This window comes from Cupressus sempervirens, chromosome 5 (genome assembly GCF_028749045.1).
Source record: "Cupressus sempervirens isolate cs-2001-9-10 chromosome 5, ASM2874904v1, whole genome shotgun sequence".
Lineage (NCBI taxonomy): Eukaryota > Viridiplantae > Streptophyta > Pinopsida > Cupressales > Cupressaceae > Cupressus > Cupressus sempervirens.
Window position 1 is genome coordinate 177,616,635 of NC_143122.1, and position 21,680 is coordinate 177,638,314.

The following is a 21,680-nucleotide window of genomic DNA, read 5'->3' on the forward strand; positions in this document are numbered from 1 at the left end:
CATATGGTCATTTTTCTAGAATATTTTTTCCTCGACAACCATTTGACCATCAAATTTAGGCTTGTTTCTTGCCGACTGCATCATCACTTCCACTACCCCTTGCTCTATTTCAAATTTCCTTCACATGTTTGCTCATATCATGGGCATACAGACTCCATTTTCTACATACAAAATATTACCAGGAAGCTAGTTCCAAGTTTTTCATAATGGTATAGGTATTTATTTGTTTGGATGCATTTTTTGATGGAATTTTTTGTTGTCAAAGTTAGGAATCTAATTTTTCACTCTAGAAAAATATCTTGAGAATATGATCTTTGATTTGGAAATTCTTTATATTATTGGAAATTTCTTTCAAAACTCTTTCATGTGATGTTGGTTGTTTCTCCAAATTCTACTTCATTCGCATTCTATTTAATTTTTGGTATTTTTGTATTCTAGTGGATATCTTGGTTATTTTAGGGTTGGGGATCAATTTCATTTCTCTAGATGATTCATCATGGGATGTACTATCTTTTATATCATCCTTTTGTGTCTTCTCATATTTATAAACATATATTGTATGCATTTTTATAAATACACTAAGAAAAAGTGCCATATTCCATCAATATTATAATTTGAGTTGGTTTGCCTTGATTTTCCTTCTAATTTGAGTAGTGTGAACTAATGAAACTCATATATATTACTATAATCTTGGGATTTACCATACCTTATGTCATATTGTATATACACTACTCTTAGATTAAACTAGCATGGGGGGTTGATGTTTTTCCTTTGTTTTCCATCTTCCTTTGTCAATGTGTATTCCATCCATGAAATTAGCCTCATGGTCTATATGAGATTGATCACCTTAGTTAAAAAATATGTATTCTTTTCTGCATCTTGATCATGCTTCCTTGACATGCAGTTCTATTGGTCCATATTTCTAGTTGCATGTGACATCACCCTTGTCTATGTTAAGGGGTTCTTCTATTAGTTCTTGTGATTCCTAGGTTCGATGGAGTGAGCTACGTATTTGGTATTTGTTCCTATGTACTAGGAGGATGTAGTGGGTGGGTATTAGAATGATTTAAAATAATTGGGGGGGGGGGGGGGGGGGGTAGGTGAATCAATTATTCTTATGTCCAGATGTACCAATTAAACTTGTAGACACTTCAACCAATTTAGATCTAAATATTAAGTAGCTTAGTCTATATATAAATTTATTAGTAAGTTAAAAGTTGTAGTCGACCATCCCAATAATAAATAGAAAAAATTAGTATGTAAATTATTAATGGTAAAACATCTCAAATAACATTCATCCAAGTATAACACCATAATTCAATGTGGAAAGCCAATTTGGCAAAAACCATTAGAAACATGTCACCAATATTTACACTCTTTTTAAGTGAGCTTTTTAAAGAGCTAGCCCTATTAAAGGATAGAATACACACTATTAGGTGTGACCCTATTGAGTGATTAAATCACCCTATTAGGAGTGGCCTTGTTAGAAGACTTAAGAATATTCTATTAGAATGTCACCTTAATTAAAAGATTTACAATTTATGATTGTTAGATCAATCTTGATTAATTAATTTCAAACTAATACAATGGTTAGAAAGTAATAAAAAGTTGATCTAAATAAGTACAACTTCCTATGTAAATATAGATCATATTGTAGCTTATATGTTGATCAACTAACTGACCTCCATTATCATCTTTATTTCTAATCATCTTGGAAACCCTTCAAGTAGCTACACTTCCCTTCTGCACAACTCTTCTTAGCCTCCTTCTCTAGTTCACAAATAAATACCATCAAGAGATACCTCAACCTCTTTAGTTTACCTCTATGCCTCATTAAATAGGTAGCTTGATCTTTTACTTCTTAAGTACCATCGTAGATCTTAGGGTGGTTAGATTAATCAAATCCTTCAATATTTTTTTTTCCTCCATCCTCTTCTAGAAATTCTCCAAACTTCTCTTTGAATCAATGTATAGAAATTCTCAAACATGATTTCTCTTGAATTAAATGTTCTAGGTCAACAAGTTTTATCTTCAAAACTCTTTTCATATTCCAATAATTCAACTATGTTGGCCAAGAATATGAGAATCCTTAACAAACTATCAAATGCTCACACTCAACCAACACTATGTTCCTTGGCCTCAGTCATGATTAGATAATTACATCAGCATTATACTCACTTAATCAACTTACATTTTTTCCTCTCAATTCACTTACTGGAACTTTTTGCAACTTCTCTATTACTCTATCTTTTACTGGAACTCGGTCAACACTGGATTTATTTGGCTTCTAATGTTTGCTTGGTGGACACTAGCATTTCTCAACTTCAACTATAAGCTCCTTAATCTTCTATATTAAAGCTTGGTTAAGCCTAAATATTTTTTATTTATTTATCATCTCATCTAAGATTTAACACAACTCTCTTCTCCACTTAGTGTTATAATTAAACATCACATTATCTTTCCAAAGTCTAACTAATCAAGTACCCATTTTAATTCCTCATAACTTAACCATTTCATTAGGTCCTCTTGATATTTCTTCTTCTCAAATCCTCTCAATGAATCATATTGATATGGCACTCTACTCAGGTAGCAATTTTCTTACCAATATAGGTTCGACATCAATGACAACATAATAATTGTTCAAATTTTTTTTCCAATACTGGTTACCTATGCATTTTTGTGAGATGGATCATTCACCATATAGACACTCTTCTTTTTGTTCCTACTTTGGTCACAAACTTCCATGTTTGATTTATCATCTATTTAGGCTTTGATGTTTCATGTCATCTGCATCTTTGAGTTTAGTTGTTTACCTTTGTGTGCCTCATAATTTGAGTAGTTTCTTCTAACACAACTTGTGTAGATTATAGTTTTCTCTACCTAGTCAACTTATATTTCAACGTAGGTTCTTTAGTTTGTGAGTTAATTTTTTATATAGATTTTTAATTTCCATATTCTTTAGCGAAGGCTCTTTATATCATTACTTACTTCTTGGTAGAGCTTTTCATGTTCTACATGCTTCAGTGGTGTTATTCATGATCATCCTTTCTATTCCTATCTTCTCGGACATCCACTACTTTGGAGGCTTGTGTAGTCATTTACTAATTCTTTCAGCATTCTTTCCATCTCCTCTTGGGATATGGTTTTTCCCATGTATTTTTCTCTATTTCTCTGCTTTACAAGTATTTGGTTGTGCTTGGGTACCTCATTAGGACTTTGTTGTCAAGACCCAAATATACTTTTGATAGTAGTTTCTAGGATTTTAGCTACTCCCCGAGTTTATCTTAAGGTGGCATGTTAGAGTAATAGGATATTTCTTCTTAACTCTATTTGCTTAAGTTATAATGTAGGATGTTAATAATTAATTATTTTATTAATTATTATTATGCAATCTAGGTTTTACCTTTTAGGGTTTTGATCTCCTTTATAAGTATTGATCTATTTGTAATTATTTACTCATTTTTTGGTTAATAGCAATTTATCTTTTCGCTCATCAATAATGTCTCCTATATGGATTTGCAAACTCCATCCTCCATAACTTTCTCTTCTCTCTTTCTATGATAGGTGTGGACCTATGAGATTGATCTCTCATCAACTTCAACATCCTTGTTCTGGGGTAGCTTCATTAAAAAAAAATTTGAGGCACATGTTGAAATTTTATGGCATATTTTTCATAAACATGTTATAGACTAGCATGAAACATGTTGTAGTATTATGATAGGAATAACAAAAATATAATGTTATGATCAAATAGTATAATCAAGTGATCAAATTATACTCAAGATATGGAGATAAAGTGCACTAGTTTCAAATGTGAAGCCCACATAGTATGTGTATATAGTTCATATAAAATCCCCAATATCTATCGAATGACAAGTTACTGAGAAACCCAAATAGAAACCTAAATAAATTTGGGTAGTAGATAAAATGTGACTACATAAACTGACTAACACTACTAGAATTACAAAATCAAAATCAAAGTCAAAGTAAGAAGTTCACCTTAATCTAGGTTTTCATTTCTACATCACTACTGGATCAACAAAAAGTTTGAATACTTGATTCTTGGCCTCTTTGTAAGAATAAGTGATGCCAATTCCAAATATATAAAGGAATTGCAATCATCTATTAAAATCAAAGGATATCTCTTCCCATTTGAGTAGAGAATTATCTAGTTTTAGATATATCCATCTTAATTCTTTTAAGGATTCCTCAACAAAATTGATGATGTAATTTAGTGCCTCTACTTGTGAACATTCAGAATGGTCCCTCATATAAGAGGAAATGCCAGAGCCTATCTCTCCATGGCGCCTATCATCCTAAACACCAACAATTCTATTATGTTAATATTAAAAGAAGAATGAGCAAACCTTGAAATCTTGGGCATCATCAATTAGTCGTATGCAAATCCATATGAGCTCATAGAATTTGGATTTATCAATAAACATCTTTTCAATAGAGTCATCACTTAAAATGGTTCTTGTCAATAGCAGAGGATGCATCAATATGGGTTCAATGGCTACACTTGTTGTAGCAATAGTGAGGTACTCATTAAAGGTTGGAATATATCCACTTTGTTACTACATATATTTTTCCCCTGCCCTAGCATGATTTGTTCCCAAGTCTTCCTTAACTTTGAAGTTGAACTTGAAGTTTTGGTTTTCTTCAGCTTCAAGTTCGAGCCTACATCAGTCTTTCATATGTCAAGTCCGCTTTCTTTTCTCGAGTCAATCCTAGTGAAGTCGAAGTTGAAGTTGAAGACCTATCAACCAAAACTTCAACTTCAGCTTCAGTGTCAATTTTACATACTAACATTAGTTTGCATGCAAGTTCCAAATCTTCAAGCCAAGGAAAAGTGGGTCCTAGTTTAATGCTTCCCAACACATACAAGATTATAAATAAAGGACTTAAGGCAGCACGAGTTCAATTATGGCAAGAGTTGGTGAAATGCTAAGTTTGTCATTTCATGATGACACGACATGTCAGGAAGAATGCAGATTTGATGGGCATTTAAAGCAAAACACTCATGGGGTCTTTTCCAATGCATGTCGCATGAATAAGTAATTGTTGCATTAACTTACCAAATATATCCTATGATTTCCTATGTATGCCATTCCTTAAATTCTTTTGTTTTAGCTTTTCCCACTCATTTTGCCATTTTCAAAGAAATTCTAGTGTTGTTGGGTAGGAAGAGCGAATCACACGCTGTGTCTCTTTCAAACTGTAAGTGCATTATCATAACCCTTTACAATTTCAATTGTGTTTTTTTTTTGGGGGGGGGGGGGGGGGGGGTGGCTATATCTTTCAAACCTGCCTTTCTTAGCAATCATGCCACTATTCCGTCCAATAATGCCCAAGTTTGAAAAGCCATTCTTGCTCAGTTCATTGCCTAAAATCCATGATATGTTTCTAGTAAATAATAATTTATTTGAGGTTATTGAAAGAACAAAAAACACCCAATCATGCCCCATTTACCAAAAGTTAGTTGAGAGTGGGTTATTAAAAGCTACCACTTTTCCCACTGCAATTACATGCCCAAAACTTGTCATTGAATGTGCAAACCATTACGACCCTGCTTCTAGGTGTATTAAGAAAGTCTCAAGGGAGGTGATTGTTAAAATCAACAGAACCAGTGTCAATTCAGCTTTTAGAATTCCCCATAAAGAACCCTACGAGCCATGGATGTTTGAAGAAGTTGGGCATCTATATGCTGAAATGAAAAGTAGCTATGATAGTAAGGTAGCTTAGTCCTGGCTCCTGAAACCTATAGAAGGGGGTTCTAGATTACCTAATCCATTAACTATTGAACATTTTATAAAGGAAATCGTAGACATTATCCTCTTGTTGAATAGGGTTAAGGGGAATGAGCATGTTTTCCACTGGGAGTCCTAGATGTACTTTTTCATATAGAAAATGGTTGTAGGGAGTATATTCATTGATTGGGCCAACCTGATAGTCAAAAATTTGCATAAGGGTTTAATGGCAATTAACAACTTTGGCTCATTTTTCTTGTCTTCTTATCTGATTTACATCCTAGTAGCATCTAAGGAATGGGAGCATCTTCCACATCCACCTTGGGTTGATGAAATGCTCATTTACCAGTATTACAATGATCTTCAAGAAGCCACAGTATGTAAGGAGTTTAAAAGGGTAAACGATGTCTTTCTAGGGAAAATGGTATTTGAACTCCAAGGTCATACGAATGATAGGATGTCAGAGGAAGCTATGTAGGTTGTGAAAATTTATGGCTATTTTTACGTTCAATTTCCTAGATTCACATATATTAGAAAGGGTGGCTTTTTTGGTGAACCCTTGAAGTTACCACGTTATTATTTAGACTCTATAGTGTTATCTGAGATATGTAGGCAATTTGCTTCTATGGTAGAATCTTTCCAAGTTTGAAAAACGTCTTCCTTAGTATTCTTTCCTATTGAGATTGGACACTATAGATACTCCAGTCTAAAAGAAGCTATGTTGGTAGAAGGATCATTAGTCCGTTGGTGCTTTAAACCCTTCATTTCTAAGTTAGATTTTGATTATACTAGCTTTGTTAGAAACAATGTTAAGAATCCAACATCCCTGGTTCATGCCCCACAATTAGAAAATTATTGGGCAAATAGACTTAATGAATTTGAAGTAAGGAAGAGACTGTAGTCGCACCTAACCATCAAATAGATCATTATTTTTAATGTGGAATTGGATACATGCAGACTGAAGGATGAAGATTCCGAGGGGGTGCTTGATCCATTCTACATTGATCAAATTGAGTGCATGCCCATTCCCGAAATTGATTGGGGAGAGAGGGAAGAAGATGATATCTACTCTCATACTAAAGATGTATTAACTAGGACTGCAAAATGGATAAAATCAAAGACAGTTGCCACTCCTGGTCTTTCTAGGAAATTTTCAAATAACAAAGGTAAAAAGACTCCCAAAAAGTGAACTAATTGAGATGTTCCTGATCCTATTGCAGATCTAGTCAAAGTTGAAGTTGAAGTAGTTCCTGAGCCACTTCAACTTCAAGTTCAAGAGGCAACTCCCAAGGTCAAGAGGGTGACCTATTCAAGCACGAGAAAAACATCGGCCATCAAGAGCAAGGGTGCTATAACTGTTGATTTGGAGGTTACAAAAGATCCACCTATGGTGGATAATGTACCTAAATCTCAAAGCCTGCCAGCAACTACCGAAGGTCAGGAAAGTACCCTTACCTTAGCCAAATTCTCCCCTACCACAGAAAAGGACCAAGCCATGCCTAAATGGTTAGAGAAATCAATGGAAAAGAAGAGGAGCATCGTCCTGATATCCATGCCAATTGATGACTTAGTGAGTAAGTGTCCAGCAAAATGCCTAAAGTCAAGAAGGCGAGGACTAAGGTAAGGATTAACTTTGATAAAAATTTAGGACGTTGGTCAACAGAGATAGCTACACCACCAAATGGAAGCTCATGAGATTCCTTAGCTCCTCAAGACTACCAGATAACAAAGGTTGATTTGGGAAAAGGGAATCATGAAGTGGACATGGAATTCTTTGAAGCGTCCAATAAAAATATTGCCCATAGAGTATGGAAAGATGGATAGGACAAGCAAGAGATGAAAGAAACAATAAAAAATATGGCCTAGTACATTAATGTTTTCCTTCACCTTGAAGCAAAGAAAATTAGTGAAATGTTAGCAATCATTGATGTGTCTTTTGCGACTAATCAACAGTCACTGGAGAACCTACACAAGTGTAAAGTTATGGCAAAAATAGCAAGCGAATGGGTCCAAGATGTTCTGAATGACATTGTAAAACACATAAGCCATTTGGACCACACTTTGAAAGAAATATCAAATATTACTAAGAAGGTGGAGACAAGCAACAAGGGATATGAAAAGGAGAAGAACAACAGGGCAAAGGTGATAATGTGGTTGGAGGACGTGCAAGAACATAGTTTGCAGAAGTTCTAGGATGAATGCCCTGTGGCGGGTCTAGATGAAAAGGCCCTATATGTCATCAAAGACTACATCGAATGGAAAAATGAAGCACTGACATAGGGGATAGCTAAAATTAAAGAGGCATTGCAAGAACTTAAGGTTATACAACAAATCATCCAAGGTGACCTTAAGTGGTTTGTCAAATAATTCACAGAGAAAGAAGATGTCTCTGTTGCCCAATCAGATGAGATAATCCAAGAAGTTCATAAGAAGCTTCAAGAACTATAGGACAAGAAGGCACCAACTAAGCAAGATTTTTTAAACATGGCACACACTGAAGCTATGGTAATCATTAATCAAAAGCACTTGGAAATGCATGAAGAGAGGGTGACTGAACTGAAGAAGATGAAAGAGATCTAGAAGCAACGATTTGCCTATATTGGCTTGCCACATCAGTCCATCATTTTAGCCTTTTCAATTGCCTATGAAATGTGGAAGATGGCGAGAGGCAGGGCCAGTGGAGACAACACTACCTGATCAAGAGAAGGAGTTACACTTAGTTGCTTAGTTGTAATTTCTTTTGTCATTTTGCTTTTCCTGCATTTTCAGTTAACAGTTATGTTAACCAAAAGACTATTAACTCCTAGCGGGGTAATTTTGGCAGTGGTTAGAAATTCTCAAGCAGATCGATAGACAAAACTATTTTTGTTTGTGGTTTTATTTCAAGTTTTAAGAGTAGCATATCAGAACTCTGTTATACAAAGAAAAACTCTGTAGTTTGATTTTGATTAATGGCTTTGTAAGTAGATACTACTGTATGCTTGGCTAAATTAGTATTTCTAAAAATACTATTTATGCGAAGCTCTTGATCATCTGTTGTGGATTCTGAGATTGTAATTTAGAACTTGGAATGCTGTGAGGAGTTGGTTTATTAATTTGCCTACTCGGTTACTTAATTTTCAATTATGTGGATAATCTTGATAATTAAAATCGAGTGGTTTCTCAGCATAAAACTTTATTTTATATTGATGAGATGAAATAAGTTCGTTTAACACTTTCAGAAGATTGTATTCTAAGAAGGTCTTTCTGTTGAGTTTTTAGATCAGAAAATTCTCATTGTAATAAAGGTAGTTGCGCCTGTTTCATTGACGAAACTGTAAGCAGAGAATTCCTTAATCACTTTTTGTAGGAATTCATTTGTTGGTATACACTTTTTCTCTATTTTTGCATATGAACCCATATGAGAAAAATTGTTTACTAACACACTTGATTTCCATTGCACGTGCTCCATGTTAGCTTCAATATAATCTTCCCACGAGAAAGAACAAAGTGTACTGATCTATTACTATGGGTATCTTAATAGGGCCTCATAAATGAACATGACGTGGGCATTAAGCATGGCATAAATATATGAAATATCTAATTTATAATAATACTAATCTCATGTTTGTGTAGAATTTTACGTGAAAGGAATGCTACTTTGTAGCTATCATATTCGAATACATTTGTATACAAAGGGGTTTGAAGAGGTATACATACTGCTTTTGAAACAAAAGGCATCATGTCACGTCCTTGTTTTTGGGTAGCATCATTTATCAATTCTTTCATGGTTTTGAAAACAAATTCGAGGCACATTTTGAAATTTTGTGGCATATTTGTTACAATTGAGACATCCCAACTTTGAGCAATGGCCTTCTGAATATGATTGAGTTGATCAGATGTTGCATAGTCATCAAAAATGTCATCCACAATGGTGCTAACAATTGATAATTTTGATACAGCAATTCTGATGCTGGAGAATTCCCATTCATCCGCTGCACTAACCCCCCACATGTAATATTCAATTGACCGCTCTCTCATTGCAATAAGCTTTGGAATGCCGGAATCGATCCACCATCTATAAATCAAAGGATAGGATAGGTTAGGATAGGTTACACATGAGGAAATGAAGGAAACGGATTTTAACAATATAATTATGAAGTATATTACTACTGAAGATTGGGAGTCGTGTTGGATACTAGAATGTAGCACTTAATGAATACATACTTGGAGAGGGTCTTCATCTCCATCGTGTACGTAAGCTGCAATATATTGAAATCCAGTTTGGCAAGCTCTAAAATCTTGCTGTCCTTCAACCTTGAAAAGAAGAGATGAGATGTGAACATAGTCAGCGTAACAATAACTAATAAGAATGAGATACGTTACAATTCTCGCTTCCTAATCTGATGCCCACACTTGTGTCCCAATTACATCTGCAATTAATGTTTCATGTAAGATTAGAAAATGTATACATTACAAGTAAGCAAACTTTAGAAAATGTGATGTCATGAAATGAGACCGGAAAGCAGAGTCGAGAAAGAGTTTGATCTCAACGTCGAAATATCGGTCTATTCCGAAGCGCTGCAACGCATCAACCGTCTCAAGCCGCTCCATTAACAAATCTCCATCTCCATCTCTCAACAACACCTTCGCTTCTTTCACAAGTGTTTTAGCGCGTTCCTGGTATTCAGATTCCTACAAAATACAAAATACAAAATACATGATTATGAGCATTGCATTGCAGTGAACTAACTAGGGAAACAAGAGTAGCAAAATACATGATTCATGATGACTTACTCCGTACGGTGTTGGCATAGATTGGATAAAATCATCATCCCACACGTTGAAAGCGTTATCTGGAATTGAAGTCGGTATTTCTCCTCCATTCATCGCCATTGCCATGTGAAAAGCAGGTCACAAAATATTATTATTAGACACGAATATTGCAGACACTCTGAGGAATGCAATTACGCTGCTCCCTGTGTTGGCGGTATTAATTTCTGCCATTAATAGCAGACAACCAGTCCACTGTCCAACCCAACTCAGCCGTCCATCCACCGTCCATCCACCGTCCAGAGTAAATATCAGACAATGAAGCCATCCACATTAAACAGCCGTTCCAGCTACAGTATAGAAGCCGTCCATGTTTTTAATACATGAAATATTATAATATAATATAACATGTGTAAAATGTTCTATGTGTATTCTAGAGTATTCTGAGATCTCTATACATAGAGGTATTATGTAAAGATTTGAGTATCAGATGTTTATCTGATCATGGTGGATCAATAGAGCTCATTTTGAGTTTTTCATTGTGGATCATGAGTGGATAGAATGCTGTAGCATTCTAAAGATTTCTGAGGATTTGTAATGGAGTTTAGTTATGTTAATGATTATGAAGTGTTGTAGCACATTGTAATAAGTCATTGTATTTTACATTTGATTTGAATGTTTATCATTGCATTCATGTTTATCTTTGATCCACTCTATCCACCTCCTTCAAGTGGTATCAGAGCTAATGGGAGATGATCCTCGAGATTGTGGAGAGGTCGATGAGTTTATAATTGGTGAAGAGTGTTGTGGCATCGTAACCCAATAGGCAATGGCAATTGAAGTCATGAAAAGAAGGAAGCGAAAGTTGAAGCGTGTTTGAGTTAGCGTTGTCATTCATAGATTTGGAGCATCTCTGTGCAAGCGGGAGTGCTAGAGAATACATAAACATGACATGGAGGATATTGATTACAGAAATGTTTATTATGTCTTTGTGTTTGAAGTATGTGTTTGATGTTATAGAATAGTTATTGAAGTTAGTTGTGGTTGCAGTAAGTGCAAGTAGGTTGTATTGTTGGTGAGTTGGTTGTCATGATTCAAAAGTTTGTGTGTGTGTTGATTATATAAAAGTTTTGAGATTGGAAGTGTGAATTTGTTTGTCTAACTGTGAAGGATATGATATTCTTGATAGTGGTCATGTAATAGAAGCTGGTTGCATTGATATCCCCCAACCAAGTGATGAAAATTGAATTAGTGAATGTTTGTTAATGGGCTATGTGAATGTATGGGGTGCATTATCGGTTGTGCCCTACACCCTAAAGGTTTTTTGTTTGACATATTGATGAACCATGTATGTGAAAAAGATTCCTATAGAACTAGCGAGTACAACAGTTGGGCACCCATGTATCTCGGTAGATGGATTTCTTTTTATATGGACTCAAAAATTAGTTTGGTGTAGGTACAAAATAGAAAGGCCCAGAGTGATGATAGTTTCCTTGTAGTGATGATTCATGGTCAGTAGAACCAATGAATGCTTAGTTTGTAAACCATTGGAGTGCAAAGTTTATGGTGATCTTGAAACCATTTGTGTAATGTTTGAGAAGTTCTTGGTGAGCTTGAAACCACTTCAGAATTGCATTGGTTAGGGGTAAGCCATAAAACCCGAAGTAATTATAATGAGGGAAAAAAATATAAATGCAGTAGCATTAGTGACAAAAATTAAGGGGGAGTGTTGGCGGTATTAATTTCTGCCATTAATAGCAGACAACCAGTCCACTGTCCAACCCAACTCAGCCGTCCATCCACCATCCAGAGTAAATATCAGACAATGAAGCCATCCACATTAAACATCTGTCCCAGCTACAGTATAGAAGCCGCCCATGTTTTTAATACATGAAATATTAGAATATAATATAACATGTGTAAAATGTTCTATGTGTATTCTAGAGTATTCTCATATCTCTATAAATAGAGGTATTATGTAAAGATTTGAGTATCGGATGTTTATCTAATCATGGTGGATCAGTAGAGCCCAGTTTGGGTTTCTCATTGTGGATCATGAGTGGATAGAATGTTGTAGCATTCTAAAGATTTCTGAGGATTTGTAATGGAGTTTAGTTATGTTAATGATTATGAAGTGTTGTAGCACATTGTGATAAGTCATTGTATTTTACATTTGATTTGAATGTTTATCATTGCATTCATGTTTATCTTTGATCCACTCTATCCACCTCCTTCACCCTATTTATAGATGCATTACCGAAATATTGGCGATACTTTCGACGTGAAAAAAAGTCTTATGGGACCTTTACATTAATATAATAAAAGTTCTTATCGTTAAGGTGGACAGAACAAAACGATCTCGTGTGTGGCATCTTTCTCATTTTCGTTTGTTGCCACACAAAGTCCCAATAGTTCCGGGGCCACCACCTCCTCTTGTATGGAAATGGCCTTTATTTATTTATTAAATATATCTAAAGGTTTGAATCTTGGAGGAATATAGTTAATATGTTCAAAATATTATCATATTACAATTAATATGATATTATTGTCACAACATTGGTATATTACTATTACTATGTTGTATTATTACTTTATTATATTATTTTCATTTCTTGCCAAGCAGAGTCTAATAGTTCTAGGACTACCACTTAGTTTTAGTTTAATTTTATGAAATGATTCTTTCCTATTTTTACTTATACCATTGATAAAGTTTCACTATATTTTCCATTCTTTGCATTACAAGTGTCAAAGGATTCAATCTATTTCTTATTATTAAATTGTATCAATATTAGGACTCATGGACCATACAATTTTGTAGAACCTAAAATTTCACTCATTGGGTTCAATCAAGAAGGCCTCTTCACTCTATCGTACTCTACTCATTGATCATTTGTTTTGATGAAAATACATGAGGTTTACTTAGCTTGATCTATGTATTCATTGTGAAAATATTCATATCCTATATCTTTTGTATTGAAATCATTAGAATAGTTACTACTAGTTTTTCCATGTGCATGAAAATTTCAAACGAACCAATTTGGTTCAATACTTCATGTGTTTTGATCCCAAATCATATCATTAACTAGACTATAGAGGACGTTACACTTATGATAGGAAGAATAAGGTATATCAGCATAAAAATTAAAAGCATTGACAATTTTCAAAAGTAAACCCAATCCATTAAGGTTATATAATGATAAATGTTATTAGAGGTAGATACACCAATAAGGTAAATAACATAATCTCGATCAAAATTTAGCCGATGAAAAGGCATCGACATAGAAAATAACTTTCAATGGGACTATTCAAAAGTATCCCTGATACATAGTGAAAGGACATGGATAACTTATATAGATGAGGAATGGAAAGAAAGATCAAAGGGAGTTACATTGATGATATGAAATTAACATATCAGGAAAGATATGATGATGAAATACATTGTTATAGCTAACAAATTATCAAAAAAAAATTAAAAGGTTGTGTTGATACCGGATGATTTCCTCACAAGAACATATGCCAATAGGCAAACAATTGAGCTAAACATAAAAGTAGTCAGCAAGACCTCTGCCTATGAAAGGGACACAACTATGAGAAATATATTGATAGAGATCTATATTATATAGTTACACCATATAATATAAGTCATCTTCTTTAGAGAAAAAGCACAGGCCTGCAAGTGAAAATTCACACACATGGTCCATTAATTTGTAATAATACATACTAGCAAGGTGCACAATATCTTCTTAGATGTTAATATAATACCAAAAATGTTAATTACTAGAACATACAAAATACCAAAAAAACCACATTTTGATATTTTCCCATTTCTACTTTTGCTAGCCTCCTCTTGATCATCATGAACCCTCTTCTGATCACTTAATATATGTATATATTTGATTTAAAATCCTCAATATCTATCAAATTATAAGTTACATAGGAACTAAAATAGGCATTCAAATATATTTGGGTAATAGATAAAATATGACTACATAAATCAATACTACTGGACTTAAAAAATTGAGATCTAAATCAAAGTAGGAAGTTTTCCTTAATGTAGGTTTTCATTTCTAGATGTGTGTAATAATCCTGCTCAATTTCAACCTTAAAATGCTAATTGAAGGCTCGAAGAATTTTTTCAAACACTTTGTATACAAGGGGTCATATGACTGATATAACTTTTTAGATTGCTGCAATGACTCTTGTTTCGATTTACATCAAAGATAATGCTTAAAAAAATGCTAGATTGTCTAAACAATGACCTAACATGAATGTGCAACTAATTTTGACAATATTTAATACAAATATGAGACTTAACTACTTGTAATATGTAGCTACAACAACTAGTAATTATGACAAATACTTTGGAGGCAACCTAGGATGGCATTAATGCACTTACAACCAAGTGTCATTAATATAAACACTTAGTATGCAAACTTATAACATTATTTATGCCAAAAAGAGAACTTACAGCCAATTGACATTTTGTCAAACAATTGGCATGCAAACTAATAAGCTGATCATCAAACTCTAGGTTTGCAATATAGATAGTCTAAAAATTACAATGCTCTTTCAATTGCAAAATCCTAGCCTTCCTTTAATATCAATAATGCCAAATGGGAAACAAAGACAAGTACAATGTGAAACAGTGAAGTGCTGAAGCTATATTTTGTACTCAGTTGAAAACCTACATTTCTCAGAAAATATGCCCAATGAGAAGTGAAGAACTTGATTGTAGATAGCTGCAATAATTTTCTTCAATGCTGCCCCTTCTGCTTTGTTTTTTTTTTTTTGATCTGCTTTTCCCACTTGCTTTTTCTGGATTTGCTTTTTTCATTTTTCTTTTTCGAACTGCTTTTTTGGATTGCTTTTTTTTGGAGCTGCTTTTTCGGACTTCTTTTTCGGTTTGCTTTTTCAATTCTATTTTTTCGACTTGCTTTTTCGGACTATTTTTTTGGCCTTCTTTTTCGGCCTACCTTTTTGGTTCTGCTTTAAAATGCCTTCCTATAATTTTAGACCTTCTAGAAATGACCTCCAATAATTTTGGCCCTGCTAAAAATGCCTCCTGAAATGCTGAAATGCTGAAAAATGGCCTTGGTATCAATGATGCCCTAGGTGAAGTGACTGAAGTATCACCTCCAAATGTGCCACCCTTCAGAAGATATTTCACTTCATCTGTTATGCAAATCCAATGGAGTTTTCGTTCCCAAAGATCAACTGACTATCTGAAACTAGTTGTCTCCACAATAGACTATGTGACTGAATCACAATTTGATGTCAAGAGAGAAATAAACAACTGGATGATCAGAATGAAGCTCAGGGTGCCTATTTATTCTTTTTTTCTCCACTTTCTCCAGAAACTTCTAGAACATTATTTTATTTTATCTATTAAGTGACTTTATAAAATATTTTATAATTCAAGTAACTTTATTAAATTAATTAAATATAAAGTTACCTTTTAATATTTATTTATTTGATAACTTTATAAATAATTAACTTAATACCACTTATTTATTTAATTAAAATAATTAATTAGTCATCCTCATAAAATATTCATTATTTTGGACAACCTAATTAATTAAATTAATTAAATCAAATTGCCTCCAAAATGGGGACATGACAATCCGCCCTTCCTGAAATTGCTTTTCCCCAAGCAATGGCTGAACAATAAACCAATCAATCCGCCTGGATCCCAAATGTACTCATAAACTATACTACTGTCAATTAACATAGGCTCCTGTAATATCCTCTGCAATATAACCAAGAGGAATCCATAATCAAACTGACAATTACAGCTCAACCAAACTCCAAAATCACAACTAGCACAGTCAAAAACCCATGAGACACAAACTCTGAGAACATCAAAACCCATGTAAAGTGGATAAATCAAGTTGCCAACATAGTAAATGCCATCAACGCATCCCACTGGCCTATATGGAATGTACAATCCAACTTTGCAACAATGGTGAACACTCCCAAATGAAACTGTACCAAGTATGGAGAATCCACACACTGTACAACTCCTGCAGTCAACACAACTTTGCAGATCACTGGCCCTTGTCTCATAACCATAACTCCCATGCACTGCTGATGGTGAAAAGACATCACAAGATAAACAAAAAGAAATGGAACCCAAACCAAATTTGCATGCCATCAACTCCTCAACACAAGGATCAAATGCTAACTGATGTACATACCCTATAGTATAATGCTGATAAAAAGAACCAACCTCAGTCAATAGCTCACCATGAACATGTGATACAACCCACTGTGACTGATCACCAGCTAAGTCAGGAGATGTCATAGCCAAAGGAGTAGAATCAATAATAACAACCTCTGAAACATCACTCCCAAACTCCTACTCTAAGTCATGTATTATCAAGCTGTCAACTGTAGAACCTATCGCCATGTCATGCCCATCAAAACTCTCATCTTGAGGCGTCAAACCATCCCATAACTGATGACGAGCACTAAGAACCAAAGTACATCTCTGTATCATCATTTCATCAACATGGTCATCAAAGGTAAATTGATGAGCATACCTCACAGTGTAATGCCGATAGAATGCACCAATCTTAGTGAGTGGCTCAGACTGCAATCCAGATGAAACTAACTGCAATTAATCATTAACAATGTTGGAACTGACTACTACCTCCAAAGACATCACCAAGGGAGTAGTATTACTAGTAGGAACCATGCCAACTACCAGCTCACCAAAATCACATATGATCTTTGATATAACATCTCTAGTCTCTATGCCATCAGTACTAGAGGCCACCACCATGTTAGGCATACAACAATCTGCTGCAGCACCCAACTCAACTGAACCTGACTCTAGTGGAAACAAACTTGATATGCTAATGTTAGTATCAAGGATGGATGCATCCCCATCTCCACTATCTCTGATAATCTCGACCATGGACATCCTCGGATCACCAGACACCACAGCTTGTGACTGTACCAAATCTGGTAAAGATTACAGTCACTGTAACTCCATGGTCACCTTAGCCAAATGAAACTGACTCCTAAAAAGCCAACTGTGTACTCTCAAGAATCTCAGAAGTCACCTCGAGCTGCTGAGTAAGATCACTCACCTCATCTTCCTTGGCCAATAATGCATCGTATGTTGTACTCTCCCACTCTATAAGATAATCTTCGTCGGCTAGCAACTGCATATAATTCTATCTCAAAATCTGAATAGCCTCCCATAAAGAGTGGATCTCTGTCAAGGAAAGATAACTGCCTCCCTACTCATCACTAGTAGGAGAACCCCATCCATAAACTGCTAACAACTAATGAGCAACATCGAAATGCTAGCAAGCTATAACAATGTCTTGCTCACTAACTCTCAACTAACTAGACACATGATGGTACTGGTTAGATTGTCTCCTACAAACCTCCTATAACACATTGTCTAAGGGAGTATCCTCAAAGTTACTGGTCTCTAGAGTATTACCAACCATATCATGCAAATCAACTCCAAAGCTCATATCAACATACGGAGTATCAAAAATTGTAGCACTACTATCCAACTCCTTTGTACCAAAAGAAACTGCTGAGGAAACTAAGTCTTCAAAACTGCCCACTGCATCCTCCTGGATGTCATCAATGCCAATATGATCTTGGGACTCATCTGTACACACTGCTAAATATGAAAGATCATCAACACATTCCAGCAAGAATGGTCAATTGGATATATGAACAAAGCCCAACACCGGTGTATAAAAACTAATACCAACATCAAACGAGCTACTGACACAAGAAAATACAACACCGTGTAATGTACTAATCAAATCCATGATAGCACCCAAATAATCACTGCTACCAAAAAGTGTTAAAGATCTCTAGTCAACTGAATCCCAAACACCAATGAAACAATCTCGAGTCCATATAAGTAAACTAGAATCAGTTGGTAACTCAAGCAAACTCCTCAGCTGAAAAATATGACCAATACCAACTAACTCCACATACCTATCTGCCATTGTCCCTGTATCCTGGATGTGAATGCAAGATGAATTCAAAACATTATCAATGACCACATATGATTTACGTGCCGCAGAAAGCTAAGCATTAGGAGTGCAAGATGAAACTAAAATCAACTCCATGTCATGCTTATCCACATGTCTCTCCCAGTCCTGTAATGCCAATGGATTATTCACCAAAGAAGTTTGAGTGTCCTCAAGCTCGCGAGAAAGCCTGTCAACTTCCCCCTCCTTCCTCCTCAAGGCATCTAAATAGTTTCTGACAAAGCTAAGAAGATGGTCACAATCTGATAGAAGATGTAAATAACTCAACTTCATCATTCCCATTCCTTCCCTAATCGCCTGTAAGTCAACACAAGAAGAACCTGTTGTGACTCCTTTCTGTCTTTCCTGTAGTTGAATCATCCAAATGTGATTCTCAATCAATCCATACATCCTATCATGATGAGATAAAGCCACGACAATATCCTTGTCCCTTGTCTTCAACTGGCTTGCCAAACCAAGTGAAGAGCTACTAGTCTCTATCTCATGCGAAGAAGCATTTAACTGTGCCTGATACTCATTTTCTGCAAAGTCCTGAATGCTAACTTTTTGATCAACTATACTATCCTCAAAAATGAAAATATCCTCAACTGCTATAACTTCATCTAGCCTGTAATGCCCCACCAAGGGATCCAAAGAATTTTACTAAGTTTGCCAAACAATTTTTTTTGTTTTTTTGAACACAAAAGATAAAACCATTCATAACATTTGCGGAAGCAATAGCAACAATTCAAATGAAAATAAACATAACATATATGCATAATAGGCTACATTCTTTAAAGATCCCTTAATGTTGTATCACATCTAAATTAACTATTCATCTAACATCCCATCCTTATGAAATAACAATGATACATCCAATGTACTTAAGCAATATACAAGTGTCCTTTTGTAATTATATTTTAGTTTAGCTCAGTCATCCACTGTACATATCACAGGGTATGAAAAGCTTAAAAGAATAAACATCCAAGTAAATAAAGTACATCATCATCATCTAATATTAATCCATGATGCAATAACATAAATGAAACCACATATCATACATGATACATCATCACAAAAGATATAAACATCCATCATAAAAAATAACCATATATCACAAACATAAATAACTAAGTGTACGGTTCCTCCCAACCATAAATAGCATCATTAGACCATCCTGGATCCTAGCCATCCCTCTGTGCGTAACATTCCAAAGCACCAAAGATATCATCGGTATTAACATAGTAGGAATGTCACTCATAAAACATCCTACTAACATGCAAAGTAAAGCATAATAAATCATCAACTAACATATGCAAAGTAAAGAAAATCATCAATATAAGAAACATTCCAGTAAATACATCCATCATAAGGTATATTATCTATCATAATGCTCCAAGAACATAATGAAGAATAAATACCAATCAAGGATACTCCAGCCATGGTGTCTTGGACAGATCTCAAATGATAAGAGTGAAAATACACTACCACCCGACCACGTGGAACCTAAGTGGTCCACTCCCACCGTGCTGAAGAGATAATCTCAAGTCCCAAACAAGATATCAATTCATGAAGCACAAATCTCTATAAGTTCAGGAATCCTAAAAGTATACTAACTCAAAAGTTCCATCACACAAAACCAACATCTAATTCTCAGAGGCACACAATGACATGTAGGAAACCTACTATGCAAGCGGGAAAGTGTCATCGCATTTATCACGTACAAGTTACCCTAGCAGTTAGCTAAACTCCACAGGTCCATACTGATCTCATGCGGCCACTAGTATCCTCTCATACTGACAAGGCATACTACGGAATGCACGGTCGCAACCATGCGTTCTCACTACTCCCATCCTAGCTTGTACAAGCACTCAAGGCATGGGTGAGAACATTAAAAAAATTATCTTTTTAGGTTCATTTAATCCCCATTTAGTGTGTAAATATTAACACTTATTAACCAAACTTACAATGAATTACCCTGGCAGCCACTTAGGGCCCTGGCCCCCATTGCAAGCCACTTTCTGACACTACAAGTAGATTACCTACCCTAAGCTCATGAAATCATAAATCTCAAAATCATAAAAGATAATCCATAATAAAATCATCAAATATGCATAAAAGCATCAAATATCCATAATAAGAATCATCAAATCTCCAAGATAAGAATCAACAAATCTCCATGAGCATCTGAAAAAGCATCCATAAAAAATCATGACCACAACAGATCTCTATTGGCAACTGAAGGCATCACTGATAATCATAATAATCATTGGTTCTCAATAACCACAATATATCACAAGATAAATCAAAATATCCATTGGTTCTCAACAAGCAACCAAGAATATCTCAAAATCATACTGATCGAAGACTCCAAAATGGTTGAGTCAAACATGTCACAACATGAAATCATCAAGAAATAAATCCACATTTTAGTCTCATCATGGCGACTAGAAAGTAATCCAAGGATAACTGATCGATGACTCAAAAATGATTAGCTCAAGCATCTCAGATATATATACATCTCAGCTTCACACATGAAGGTTAAAGAAAAAATACAAACATTTCATAGAGCATATGATCACATAACCATGGTTGGGCTTATAAAGATCAAGACCAAATAAGATCAACATGCCATCACATCTCATAACCCCCAAGCCTCTGGTAACATCCTAGGATTGGTCAACACTAGTCAACCCAAAACCCAAAACAAGAAGCATATAGAATACACGATGCAAACACATGTTTTGGTTTACTAAATTCACATAGTTGAATAATGTGTAGGGGTTTCCAGTTTTCTGTCTGCAAGTATACTTTCAAGTGTATAAAGTTATCATTTGACCTACAAGTCAACCCATTTGTTCCCCGATAGCATTATTCTAAGAATAACTTAAGGATAATTATTTACTCATTAAACTAATCATCGTTGACCTTTAATTAAATTTCTTTCTTTATTTAACTAAGATCCATATTCTAATTGATTAACTCTCCTTCATGAATCAAGGATCATTATTCATTTATAAAAGAACCAATTATCAAACTACGAAGAATTATAACTTTATTAAAATGATCAATTAAATCAAACAATTAACATAGGTAAATCTAATAGTTTCAAATTCAATAATACTAAGTATCACCATTAAAACATCTAAGGTCGTTATTCAAGTCATGAGAGTAC

The 21,680-nt window shown here is 34.8% G+C and overlaps 1 pseudogene; it reads right to left on the bottom strand.

Annotated features, from left to right (window-relative positions):
- Nucleotides 1-4,019: 4,019 nt before the first annotated feature.
- On the bottom strand, nt 4,020-10,625 carry LOC149554991 (alpha-humulene synthase-like; annotated as a pseudogene).
- Nucleotides 10,626-21,680: the final 11,055 nt, after the last annotated feature.